Source organism: Perissodus microlepis, chromosome 11, assembly GCF_051167445.1.
Source record: "Perissodus microlepis isolate ML-2025 ecotype Zambia chromosome 11, ASM5116744v1, whole genome shotgun sequence".
Classification (NCBI taxonomy): Eukaryota; Metazoa; Chordata; class Actinopteri; order Cichliformes; family Cichlidae; genus Perissodus; species Perissodus microlepis.
In genome coordinates, this window is record NC_140471.1 from 34,077,518 (window position 1) to 34,092,334 (window position 14,817).

A 14,817-nucleotide genomic window follows, 5' to 3' on the forward strand; every position below is an offset into this window, starting at 1 on the left:
AGCCAAAATTCCTCCACAGTGATGTGAAACATTTGCTGCCAGTTAACACAAACGTTTGATTACAGTTCTTGCTGCCAACGGTGGCACAACAGTTATTAGGTTTTCAGGGCAATTACTTTTTCACGCAGGGCCAGGTAGGTTTGGATAACCTTTCTCCTTTAATAAATGAAATCATCACTTAACAAGTGTAATTTGTATTAACTCCGGTTATCTTTGCCTGATCTTAAAATTTGTTAATCTGATCCATGCAAGTGTGAGAAATAATTGAAAAAGCAAGATATCAGAAAACAGGAAGTGGGAAAACACTTTTTTACAGCAGAATATAAACTTTGGAGCCACACCACACACAGCCAGTCCACAAAGACAGACCTGTCGGAGCTCGCAGTATAAATCAATTCGTTTATTTTAAGGTATCTCTATTTTCCCCCTCCTTGCTGCACTGCCACACCACATTTTAAGGTTCCTGCAGCTGCCACAATCGACTTTGACCGCTGTCTACAGCCTACTGTATGGTCATAACATATCAAATCAAAGACTGTATTTCAGAAGAGTGAAAATTCATCCCCATTTTCATCAGGGGGCATCAGACTCACTGTACTGCAGTCTACAGGAAATCAGCCCTCAGCGTTGATACTCTGTGACCTCAGTAAAAGCTCTCCTGACGAGTTCATGGTCACAGTGCCTAGTTTGAATACAACATGATGTTTAACTTGAATTTAGCTCGCCATTACAGGTAAAAATAAAAACACAATAAATTTAACCTTACAGTACTATTCTACTTATTTCATTGTACAGGGAGTGCAGAATTATTAGGCAAGTTGTATTTTTGAGGAATAATTTTATTATTGAACAACAACCATGTTCTCAATGAACCCAAAAAACTCATTAATATCAAAGCTGAATGTTTTTGGAAGTAGTTTTTAGTTTGTTTTTAGTTTGAGCTATTTTAGGGGGATATCTGTGTGTGCAGGTGACTATTACTGTGCATAATTATTAGGCAACTTAACAAAAAACAAATATATACCCATTTCAATTATTTATTTTTACCAGTGAAACCAATATAACATCTCCACATTCACAAATATACATTTCTGACATTCAAAAACAAAAAAACAAATCAGCGACCAATATAGCCACCTTTCTTTGCAAGGACACTCAGAAGCCTGCCATCCATGGATTCTGTCAGTGTTTTGATCTGTTCACCATCAACATTGCGTGCAGCAGCAACCACAGCCTCCCAGACACTGTTCAGAGAGGTGTACTGTTTTCCCTCCTTGTAAATCTCACATTTGATGATGGACCACAGGTTCTCAATGGGGTTCAGATCAGGTGAACAAGGAGGCCATGTCATTAGTTTTTCTTCTTTTATACCCTTTCTTGCCAGCCACGCTGTGGAGTACTTGGACGCGTGTGATGGAGCATTGTCCTGCATGAAAATCGTGTTTTTCTTGAAGGATGCAGACTTCTTCCTGTACCACTGCTTGAAGAAGGTGTCTTCCAGGAACTGGCAGTAGGACTGGGAGTTGAGCTTGACTCCATCCTCAACCCGAAAAGGCCCCACAAGCTCATCTTTGATGATACCAGCCCAAACCAGTACTCCACCTCCACCTTGCTGGCGTCTGAGTCGGACTGGAGCTCTCTGCCCTTTACCAATCCAGCCACGGGCCCATCCATCTGGCCCATCAAGACTCACTCTCATTTCATCAGTCCATAAAACCTTAGAAAAATCAGTCTTGAGATATTTCTTGGCCCAGTCTTGACATTTCAGCTTGTGTGTCTTGTTCAGTGGTGGTCGTCTTTCAGCCTTTCTTACCTTGGCCATGTCTCTGAGTATTGCACACCTTGTGCTTTTGGGCACTCCAGTGATGTTGCAGCTCTGAAATATGGCCAAACTGGTGGCAAGTGGTATCTTGGCAGCTGCACGCTTGACTTTTCTCAGTTCATGGGCAGTTATTTTGCGCCTTGGTTTTTCCACACGCTTCTTGCGACCCTGTTGACTATTTTGAATGAAACGCTTGATTGTTCGATGATCACGCTTCAGAAGCTTTGCAATTTTGAGACTGCTGCATCCCTCTGCAAGATATCTCACTATTTTTGACTTTTCTGAGCCTGTCAAGTCCTTCTTTTGACGCATTTTGCCAAAGGAAAGGACGTTGCCTAATAATTATGCACACCTGATATAGGGTGTTGATGTCATTAGACCACACCCCTTCTCATTACAGAGATGCACATCACCTAAAATGCTTAATTGGTAGTAGGCTTTCGAGCCTATAAAGCTTGGAGTAAGACAACATGCATGAAGAGGATGATGTGGACAAAATACTCATTTGCCTAATAATTCTGCACTCCCTGTATATGTATTATGACGGTAAAGGGCCAAGTAAGTCAGCAAATAGAGGATGATTTGTTTCACTGTGTGTGTGTTTTGAGAGTTCATATAAGTGCAAACATGCTGACTAATTCTCTGAATTTACTTGGAGGACTAAAAGAGACCAAGTGTAGTAAACACCTTCAGAAACTTTGTAATCTGTGCTTTATTTAAAGTGTTGTGTGATATCTTATACATTAGCATAGAATAATTTGGAAGGATATTAGACCCAAAAATTACAATATTTATTTCTGTGTAGCCTTTCATACACAGAAATTGACATAAAATACACCTGCAGACAGCACCACGTTTTGAGCTTCCTTCCTGAGCCAGCACTGAACCGATGCTATATTATTGTACAGATGACGTGCTGATAAGTGGTTTTCTGACACAGAAATGGTTGTAAAATGAAATGATCTTTTGAGATCTTGATAAATGTGGCTGCAAGTCCCTGGCCTTTCATTTTGTTGTCGTGTGAGGCTCACTATGAGCTTTAGGGAGTTGTGAAGAACCACGAGTAGGAGTATGAGTATAAAGACAGAGCTGTGGGAGAGCAGAGAGCATGAGGAGATTATGATGAAGGGCATTAAGAAGAAAAGATAGGTGCTAACAAGAGAGAAGGCTGAAAAGAAAAAAGGGAACAGAGAATGGGGGACTGCGGTGTGAGTGAAAGAACAAGAGAGGGAGGAAAAAATGGAAGAGGGAGGATAGAAAGAAGGACCAGAGTCCAACGAGAGAGACAGTGGGAGTGAGAGCATAGGAGAGATGATGATTTGTGGCTCTCTCCAGTGTGCTAGCGTTACAGGAATGGCCCTCCAGGGCAGCATGAAAAGCCTCTTGATTGTTAGGAGTGGTAACCGGAGCCCCCGGCTCCTTGCCCTGATAGATTTATTTACATTTCAGCGCCTGGACCCTGCTCAGAAAAAAATGATGCGAGGCAGCCAGGGCATCAATATTTGGTAGTAGAGATGATCCTTTTCTCTCCAGCCCCCAGCGCTTTTTGTTTCATGACGATGACTTAATGCTGCTGGCGATGTTGCATGCTGGACCAGTTAGTCATCGGCTAGATGACTGGGCACAAGTGGTTTACATGCAATTAGACCCACTGTCTACATTTCCAACGATATACATCAGTGACTGAGAAAAATACTTTAATTTTTTAGCGGCCGAGCAGATTCCATCGTGAGTCCGAGAGCCGTTTTGTCTGTAATTAACTTTAACTAAAACTTAATCAATTACTATTCCATGGACGTGATTGCATTAGCGCATTTGACTGAGCACACTACCGCACCTCTCTGTTGTTGTACCACCGTTGATTACTTTCAAGTCGTTCCAAATGGTGCAGCCATCACTTAATTTTGAAAAGGCTTAAAAACATTTGTGCCGACCCCCCTGCTGTGCCAAATATTAGGCCAAAAGTGCAATCTAAAATTATAAATGGCCCTCAAGGTGTAAATTTGCGCCTACTATGTAATTATTACAAATCAGCCAGCAAATGCCACATTTTCCCCTCAGCGTTTACGCGTCATCTCTGACTGCTTATTTTCTCCTTTTACACTTTAGTTTTTTAGCGTTGCTTCCAGAGTTGCTTTGCCTTAAAGGAACCTACAGTAAGTGGGAAAAGATCAATGCTCACTTACTCATATTTTCCAGACAGCCGGGGGAAACTCTGCACACAGTCCCGACCTTTCAAACCTCTGACCTCCCGTCTGTATGGAGGTAAGCGGCAGGCATCGACCAACGGCTGATCGGCACGTGGAGAACGAAGAGTAAATCGACTGGTTCTCGCAACAGAACAGTCTGCAATGTAATGACAGCAACATAAATGTGAGGATTTACTGCTGTGCAATCTCGGTTTTTAGTAAAGCATTTGCTAATTAGCACACGCTCATAGCAATGGAAGAGTCTTAATTGTTTTTTGTTTTATTTTTTGTATAGTATTTAGATTTTAGTTTGGTTTGCAGTTTCAACGATTAACCAGGTGAGATTACTGTAAGTGTCTGCACAAAATATTCCAGTTTGGACCAAAACACTATATTTAAATCAGATCTATGGAATCAAATGAAGTCCAAAAACTAACAGCAAATTGTTTTCTGTGGAAAAAAAGGAAACATAAAAGCCACAAATCCAGACATCCCGCTGAATTATGATGCCAACTACCTGCTTATTTACTCTTTACCAATAAGAGCAGCTACTAAATGCCAGCAACTGACATTTATTATCCTGATTTTATTTTATAAACAAATAATCAGCAAGAGGTTTTAAGGTTAAAACACATTTTTCATCCTCTGATTTTTCCTGGGTTTAACAGCACAGCGCTCTCCTATAGGACAGTCCATATATTCAGCTGGGCAAGATTATCCAATGGGAAGGTAGACAGGTCGCAAAATGCAGACAAGCTCTGGCATTTTGTGACATATTTAACTTCATAGCCGACGCACACTTGAGGTCCATCAAAGAGACAAATGGATGAAAATGAAAACACCAGAATTCTATTCTTGTAAACTTGAGATCTTGAAAGCATACGACCAGAACATGGATTTATGTTTTTTATCAGATTAAAATAAAAGCATTGGTAGAATACAGTAGTTACATTTCACCTGCTCCTCTCCTCCCTACACTTGTAAGACCAGGACTTTCTCCCAAACACAAACATCACTTCCAAAATGAATGAAAAACAGTGGTTTGTTTAGCAAATGACAGGCAAAACAGAGAAGCACAGCTTGTATTAAAACTGTCTCTTCTTTTCAACCAATTCAGGATGAAAACATTTGCATTTTAAAGCTGTTAAGACAACCTTCAGTAAGATGCCAAGCGAGCTACTCCAGAGGTTAGTTATAACAGCAATCACAGTGAATTTATGACTTGAAAGTGTGGCTGGACGGCTGTCACCGTCAGTGGAGGGCCTGCTGCACCTCACAACCCAAGAAGCAAGTACGCGGGGAGAGTACACTCCCTCGTGAGATCTATTGGTCTGTTCTCTCATTAATGATGGAGAAGTTTCATAAGAAAGAACATAAATTCACCCGCCACAGGGAGCATTTCTACACTGCCTGAATTATTTATTTGTTTTTAAGAAGGAAAGAAATGTCTTTGCCTTTTCTAACTGGACATACTCCAAACATGTGCACAATCACAAGAAAAACTCTCCGGGAGCTGGACTGTGAACAAGTGCAACATACAGAGGGAGAGAAGTGATATTTGCAGGCATTCAGAGGAATAAAAGGAGGAGATTGTCAGGCAGACAAAGAGAGAAAAAAGGAGACAAGAATAGATTTATCTGTGTATGATAATCAGCCAATATTTGAGGGATATCAAATGTGTTTATGTAAAACTATACTGTACCTTTATTTGTAGTAGTATCTTCAATTGTTGTGATTAAGAGTAGTTAGAGTAGTTCAGGGTTCTATTGGCTCAAAATGAGTCGACTAAGCACGACTCATCTGCATCTACTTGAGGCAATGAATGTGTCACCCTGATTAACAGAAGTGTATGCATTTTTCTGGTTGTTGATTAAAAAAGTATTTATTTCTAATAGTTTAAAACCTCAAAAAAATTGCACAATGCTCAGGATTTTCCTTCAGAGTACGGTCGAATACGCTTGGGTTTTTTTCAAGTTATTGAGCCTTAATAACGTCATAAATACAGAAAACAGCTACACGAAAATTTCAGGGCTAACAAAAAAACAAAAACAAATCAAATCAATCTAAAGCCAAAATCATGTGAATTTCTGCATTGATGTGATGGCATATATCATAGCTTTAACAGCAAAACTGCAACAATTTCCTATTAATGATTTATAGCAACAGAAACAAAGACTCATACCGAGCATTGTTTGTTTTTTAAATCCACTACTTTTTAACAGAGCTTCAATGTGTTTTTGAAAATGTAATGTTTTAACTCCTGTCCTGTTCTTACAAGGGATCAAAAATCCTGAAAAACTAAGGCAAATTAAAAGGGGATCATTTTGACCAACTCAATGAATTTCAAAGGCTAGTCACTCAGAAAATCTTCAAAGCATGAAGGTAGAATACCGCATGCCTTCATTAAATATATTTTGCATGTTAAAATTAGCACATTTTGAGGGTATCAAGTTGGGAACTTTTTTGATTGAAATCATTTTAAACAAAATAAACCAATCAAAAAAAAGAACCACACATTCAAACGACCTCAACCGCAAGAACGCTTTTTTAAATCATTAGTATCCTGTGAGATATGAATAAAAAATTCATCTTTGTTTCTAAAGATGTGGAGTCACTCTTTGCGCCTTGAGTGATTTTCCAAAATAGGAACAAACAGAAATGGACTGCTGCAGCAGAAGCTCTGTGCAACCAGCAGATATCCACAAGCAGACGGCTTTCAGTCTTAAGTGGAAGGGCAGCAGCCTCTCTCCCATTTAGGATAGTGGGCTATTTAGCCTGACAGCCATTAAATATGAATTAAAAACCACACAGGCCTCTTTGCCTTCGAAAATGTCATTACATATCTTTATGGCAGCCGATTGTTGAATAAGCAGTTTTCAGGACTCCCCTGGGGGCAAGGCTGGGGATGGGAGTGGAGCGAAGTGAAGTGGGTGGATGGAGGGGAGAGGGAGGAAGAAACTGGGGTGGTCAGATGTGGAGTGGAGAGATAGCAGGATGGGATGGGGGGCAGATGGGTGGAGGACTGAGGAGGAATGAGAGGATGAGTTGAGGGATGGCAGCACAAAAGCAGAAAGCAGGAAGGGGTGGTGGTGTGTGTGTGTGGGGGGGGGGTCGGATGGACGCATGTGGAGGATGGAGAGAGTAGTGGAGGAATAACGAACAGGCAGGTCTGCTATAACGGATGAGGCCTAATAGCAGCTGAAATGGAATCTACATTACAGGTCCTAACTGAGTGCGGTACTTCAGGGGCCGGGCCTCGAAAGGAGCAAATAATAGCGCTGGCTTGAAGTGGTGCTTCAGTTTCTCTCCAGTAGATGAGGGAGGTGTGTGGGGGGAAATGAGATTGAGGGGGGAAGGGGAGTACGTCAGAGAGACACTGGCCTTCTTAGTATTTTCAGGGTTTTTAAAAATATCACAAAAGGTCAGCATGTGCCTGGCAACTCATTTTTATGGCATGGCCAGGAAGCCCAAAGCTCCAGGCTGTAATTATCCAAGCTGCACCTCCAAATTGTGATGCTATTGTTCACAAAATAAAGACATTACCATCAGTCTTGTTGTATTCTTGAATAATTCCTTTGTTGCCTTAATACAGCTAATTTCACTTAAGTATATTTGATATACGCCCAGACAATGTGCATTTAATGATGTTATTTTCACTGATGCACTTCTGTTTAACCTACAGGATAATGCTTCAACAAAATCACAGAATGAGAGGGGAAAAATGTACCATAATGTATCTTTATACGTCGCATTATCATTAAATTCAAGCCAGTCAAACGCGTCCTGCCAAACTGCACTTGTCTGATTTGGCTGTGACAAAATAACAGTACAAAGTACAGTACAGTGGCAATTTTATATTCCTCAGAAGACTAATGCTGCTTTAGAGACCTCGCTGTAATTTGACTTCATTTTGCTGCTGAGCTCAGTTTTTCACATGTAATTTAATGAAGAAAATCACACATTTCTGCTCTGTAAATCACACGTGAAGAGAAGAAAAAATTCTGAATTCTCCCCAAAAAGAAACAGATTTTTACATTCACCCCATGTTTTTTTAAATTATATAGAGTATGTGTCACATGCAGAACATGCAGTGACTCACAACTAAAATCAGCCTCAGTTTTATTCTTACAGTTTGTTCAGTGAGTGGAGAACAACAAGATGATGTGTTGTTTTGTTGCTTAATGTGTTTAAACAGGACATTAAAAGGAACCTTTTAAGCTCATTTCCAGCTTTGTATTTTCAATTGTTCCTCAAGTTTGCACGATTTAAAGCTGAAAATAATCTCTACCCCCAATTTATCCAATTTATCCACTACCTAAATAATCTAACCAAATAATAATAATAATAATAATAATAATAGTAATACGACCGTGGCACTGGGGGTTGGGAAGCGCATCTGTAACCGGAAGGTCGCCGGTTCGATCCCTGGGCTCTCTGTCCTGGTCGTTGTGTCCTTGGGCAAGACACTTTACCCTACCGCCTACTGGTGTTGGCCAGAGGGGCCGATGGCGCGATATGGCAGCCTCGCTTCTGTCAGTCTGCCCCAGGGCAGCTGTGGCTACAACTGTAGCTGCCTCCACCAGTGTGTGAATGTGAGAGTGAATGAATAATGGAATTGTAAAGTGCTTTGGGTGCCTTGAAAAGCGCTATATAAATCCAATCCATTATTATTATAATAACCAAAAACAATCTTTTTAGCTCCCATCCACATTCTCTTAACACACCTTTCTTCTGATTGGCAGCTCCTCGTAACCGGAAGATTTGAAGTGAGGGTGGGTGGGGCCACCCTCACCTAATTGAGACAGGATATCCTGTCTCAATTATTAATAATACAGAACATAGACCACTATTTTAACTGGAAATAATGTACACACACAGTCTGGATACTTTATACAGTACACCTTGCTTGTACTGGGTTGGACTCCTTGTGCCTTCGGAGAAGCCTTAATTCTTAATGGCACAGATTCAAGAATGTGCTGGAAACATTTATCAGAGATCCATAAAGCATCAAAGATTTACTGCCGATTTGTCAGCTGCACATCCATGATGTGAATCTCCTGCTCCACAACATCCCAAAGGTGACTGCTGGATGAAGATCTGGTGACTGTGGAGGCCATTTGAGTGCAGTGAACTCACTGTTTTTTGAGAACCAGAATTGAGGTTGGTGACATGGTGGAAGCAGCCTTCAGAAGATGATTGCACTGTGGTCATAAAAGGGCAGATGTGGTCAGCAACGATATTCAGGTAGGCCGTGGTGTTCAAACAATCCTTACTTAGTACTAAGGGGCCCAAATGTCCACCGCAGCATTACACCACCAGACTGCACTGTTGATACAAGCAGAAACTGAGACTCATCAGAATCTTCACATCTGCTATTGTCCGATTCTGGCAAGCCTGTGTGAAATGTAGCCTCAGCATTTTGTTCTCAGCTGACAGATTTGCACCTGGTGTGGTCTTCTGCTGCTGTAGACCATCTCCTTCACAGTTCAGCTTGTTGTGCATTCAAACATCCTCTTCCACATACTTTCATTATTTGCCTTACTTTTCCTTTTCTGTTAGCTCAAATCAGCTAACAGCTTCTTGCATGAAGAAGGCATGTTCTACCAGAGAACTGCTGCTCACCACATATTTTCTTTTTTGGACCACTCTCTATGGGAAAACCCCATAAGATCTGCAGTTTTTGAAATGCTCAGACCAGGACATGTGGCACAGGAAATTATATTTTCTCCCAGGAAAATTTTGTCACGACCTTAATAAGAATAAAGGGAAGATAATAGACGGATGGATAAAGTGAAAGTCTTCACTGTCTGTCTGTCTACCTTCTCTCACCCAAACCGGTCGCAGCTGATGGCCCCGCCTCTCCCTGAGCCTGGTTCTGCCGGAGGTTTCTTCCTGTTAAAAGGGAGTTTTTCCTTCTCACTGTCGCCAAAGTGCTTGCTCATAGGGGGTCATATGATTGTTGGGTTTTTCTCTGTATGTATTATTGTAGGGTCGACCTTACAATATAAAGTGCCTTGAGACGACTGTTTTTGTGATTTGGCGCTGTATAAAGAAAACTGAATTGAACTGAATTGAAAGTTTATACTTGGTTTGTCAGAATAATTGTTTAATATTATTGGTTACCTTTAATTTGTTACTAGGTTTTTAACATTTAGCTGCTGTCCACCTAGTGTGAGCTACATTTGGAGAGGTCATTTTTCGTTATGGAAACAGCCATCAACAGACTTTAAATACTGAAAATTGAAACAGTTTTTCCATCTTGTGTCCATGTTGATTCCACATGAATACAAAAAAGTTGGTGAAACAACTTTGCAATTCATGAATTCTAACAACCCAAGAAGCCACATGAATGCAGGGAAATTACCTCTTACTTTCTAAGATGTTTTTCCAACCTGGAGAGGCCACATTCATTTTCCCAGTGGGAGATCCATTTCTCCGATTACCTGACACCAAAAGCACAAACGTCAGAAGAAATTTGTTTTTAGTAAAGTAAAAAACTTGCAGAGCTCAGACATACAAGCACAAGAAGCACATGGGATAAATACAGATAACAGTAAACATAGTTGTATTTATAATAAAATTAGCTTATAAAAGAATAAAACAAATACTAAAAAAGAAAGACTGTATAGACACATACTCGAGTTTCTTTGAATAAGCGGGCCCATCACTTTAGTTGAGCAAAGGTCTAAAGAAGCCTTTTGCATGAGAGTGAAAGAGTGAAAGTCTTAAAAAACAAAACGTAAAGCAGTTCAGTCGCCTTAGTTTTTCAGCCTCTTGAGACTGTCATCACGCAGACATTCAGCCGAGCAAACTTGCATTGAACTGGCACAACTGGAAACACCCCCCCCCCCACACACTAGACACACTTAGCTTGACAAATCGACCTCCAAATTCAGAAAAAGCTAATGGCTCAGTCATATGAGAATAAGCAGAAAAATAAAATAAAAACATAAAAAATATAATGAAAATATAAGAAAACAAATTAATTTGCAGCTCGTCTTTATAGAAATGTTTTCAGCTGCTTTTTTAATGAGTCAATAAAGTCTGTACAGCATAAAGACACCTTGGTGCCACTTCCTGAAAAGCCCGATCCCCACAGGTTTTAAACCTAGCACGTGGGGCCAACAGCAGCCTCTGACCTGCTGTTGGCAGAAGCATGAAGTTTCAACAGTTCAAAGACATACTTCACCATGTAGAGCTCTAATAGTTAAAGCTAAAATTTTTATATGAAACCTAAAATTTACTGGCAACCAATGAAGAGAAGTCAAAACTTGAGTAATATGGGATCTTCTGTTATTGCTAATAAAAATTCTTGCTGCAGCATTCTGTACAGTCTGAAGGCAATCTAAAGCTGATTTGTCTGTTGCAGCAATCCAAATGAAAAGAGATAAAATCATGAATGATCATCATTTTGTCTGCTAAAAAGTGATTGCTGATGTTTGTATGAGCTTTTTTAAAATTCTAATATATTTCTTTATATTAGTAAATAGGCTTTAGTCAACAGGATGTATGAAGGGGTAATACACAGTGGCCTTGAGAGGTCAGTGCAACTTCAGAAAACATCAACCAATTGAAAATTGCTGCAAAACCACACAAAAACAACAGGGGCTGAATAAAACACAGCAGAAGTAGAAAAAAAATCTGAAAAACACAATTTAAGTATTTTTGGGGGAGACAGTAATGTGAGGAACAGCTGTGAAAATGACAGAAACCAAAACATGTGAAAGACTGTACTGAGAAACAAAGAAGCAGAGAATTATGAGCGTTGTGAGGGAAAAAGACATGAAATATAATGTGTTTTAATGACAAGTCAAATAATACTGTAGATACATTAGCTGCTTACTGTTGGCTTCTGCCAATGTCCTGTCATGTTACGGTCTCCCCAAAAAACACTTCCGCTGTGCTTTGTGACTGTTTGTGCCATTTTTTGTATTTATTGTAGATACAAAAAATATCAGCTCTCCCTTGAAAAAGATATTAGTCTTCTACAGCCGTATTTCATATACCCTGCCTGGGGCGGGGTACCTGACTGGGCGTTTTTTGTTGTGTTGCTCGTCTGCTACCTTGGAGACTCTGTTCCAGGGTGGCTTGGGCCTCTTTGTTGTGCGGTGGGGGCTCTGCCGGGTGTTGAGCGGTTCTGAGAGGTGCAAGTCCCCATCGTTGGCTCACCGTGGAGTGGAAAGCATGCAGTGGGGTCGGCTGCCCACTGCCTCTGGCCCCTGGTACTCCCACCCTTGACTGTGGGAGCTCAGGCATCAGGACGTGTATCCTCAGATTGTCAGCTCTCCTGGGTGAGAGCTCGGTCTGCAGCAGTGGCCCAGCGTGTCAGTTTGCTTCACCCTCCTCCTTTTCTCTTTTTTGTTCTGTCCCTTTTCTTTTTCTATTCCTCTGCTTTCTTCTTCTTTTAGCCAATCTGGCCTTCACCCCCAGTCCGCTCCAGCATAATATCCCCACAGGCAATAATATGAATAATAAAATAAAATTAATAAATAAAATAGAAACATTAAGAAGAGAGAGTCTACAGAGAGTGTTGGAAAAGCAAATGTGTTTGGCACAACAAAGCATTCAGACCATGATTCTGCCTGCAGGACAGGTTTAAAAAATAAAAAATAAAAAAGACATTTGTAACGTCACCTCCGAAACAGGTTAGTTTGTAGCATAAGTTGCCATGGTGATATACCCGGTAAAAAACTGAATCACCTTCGTCGTACTGAAAACCCGGAGTTAACCCTAAAGGTACCCGGATAAGATTAAATCCTGCTTTGTAGTGCAGGCCTCTGGTAGCCTGCTACCACTCAATCAAGAACCGCGACCTTTGAACAGCAGCCCATGTGGTAATAACATCCTAATGTAAAATAATAATATAATATTCCTATCAACTTACAAATATGAGCACACTTATTGACATTCCCGTTCAAATAAAACTGCCACTAAACAAACCTTCACTGAGGAAAAGGCAGAGCTGCTGTCACTTAGCAGGCTTGATAGCTAATTAGCTACTCCGCTGCAGCACAGCTTGAAAACTCACCGGCAAATGTCACTTCAGTCCGTTTGAAAGTTGTTGTGGTTCTTTCAAAAACCAGAAAGTCTAAACAGAAGTTTGGAGTTTCACACTTCAGCCAACTTTGCTAACATATTTTTCGCTCTTGTTTCCTTTTCCTGCAGAGCTTTCAACCGTCCAGCTGCTATCAGTCAAACACTGACTCATCCGCTAAGAAGTAATGAACAAGGGCGGATGGAGACTAAACCCACCTGTATCCTGGCAAAGACTAAAAGATTGTGTGTGTGTGTGTGTGTGTGTGTGTGTGTGTGTGTGTGTGTGTTTGTTTGTTTGGGGCGTGGGGACATATTCTGTTGCATATTTGAGATGTGCACATTGATAAGGTTTCAGCCTTTAGATAGTATTCTGAAGCTGTCTTGTATGCATTGATTTTATTCCTGTTTCATATTCCATTAGCTTTGGAACTAAAGCCAGGAGTGGCAGGAAAGCATGCGGCTGATGCAGGCCATGTATGAGGATAGTGAGACAGTAGTGGTGTGCAGTAGGAGTGACAGATGGGGCTGAGGTTACACCTTGCAATAGTAATTGACAGGTGAGGTTAAAAAAGGGAGTCTCTGTGGACTATAATGTTCACAGACAACTTTGTGATCAGTTGTGAGATTAGAGAGCAAAACAAGTTTAAATACCTGGGGTCAAGGCACAGTGCACAAGAGAGGTAGGCTGGAGTGGGTGGAGACCAGTGTCAGAACGGTAGCAGAAAGAGTCAAAGGAAAGATTTATGAGCTGGTGATGAGACTTGCTATGTGTGGTTTGGAGTTGGTGGCACAAAGAAAAAGACAGCTGGAAGTGTTCTGTGGGATGGACAGAATTAGAAATGAGTATACAGGGAGACATACATACAGAGGAAGAGCTCAGGTTGAACTGTTTGGAGAGAAAGTTAGAGAGGTGAGCCTGAGAAGGTTTGGACATGTGCAGAGGAGGGATCATGAATATATAAGGATGTCAAAGATGGAGCTGCTAGGCTGGGGGAAAGAGGAAGACCACAGAGGAAACTGAGGGTGAGATACAAACGCAGACTCCACTTTTTTCCCTTAAGAACCATAAATCATAAATTGTCTTTATTTTATTTTTACAATTCTTCTTTATTACAATTAAACGTCTTTTAATGAGCCATGCACTGCATTTATCAGGCAGCGGTGAACGCACACTCGACCTCTTTGTAGTGCCTGTCCAAACTGCTCACACAGGACAATGTGAATAAATCGTGAATAAATACTCCAGAACAGAAAACGCCATTTCAGCACCTACAACCTTGATCTCTATAAGATCATCACATTTTTCCCCCTCCATTTTTTTTAAATCCTCTATTGTTTTCTTTACCTTTTGTTATTCTGGTTATCTTTTGGAAAGTTTTAATATTTTGTTCTACCATGAGCCTGTATAAAAGATCCTTTTATATTGCTACTAGCCTGCGATACAGTGGTGTTAACCGCTGGATCTACTGAGGAACTTCCCCTGAACTGTGACGAATGATTGAGAGTAATGTCTAAATTCCCTCCTGGGGAAATCCTAATTGTTATCGTATTCTGACTCTGCATAGGTGAAGTGTTAGATATACACTATATAAGGGAGTGAGTAGCTCACAACTGTACTCAAGTACAGTACTTGAGCAAGTTTACGTTCCCTGAAGTGGTGACTATGTTCAGATTATTGATTCATTAGCTGGTTGATTGGGTGGATGTTTGATGAAAGAGGCAGCAGGTAAATGGTGATATGCAAGGACGGAGCGGTGGATAAGGAAAAAT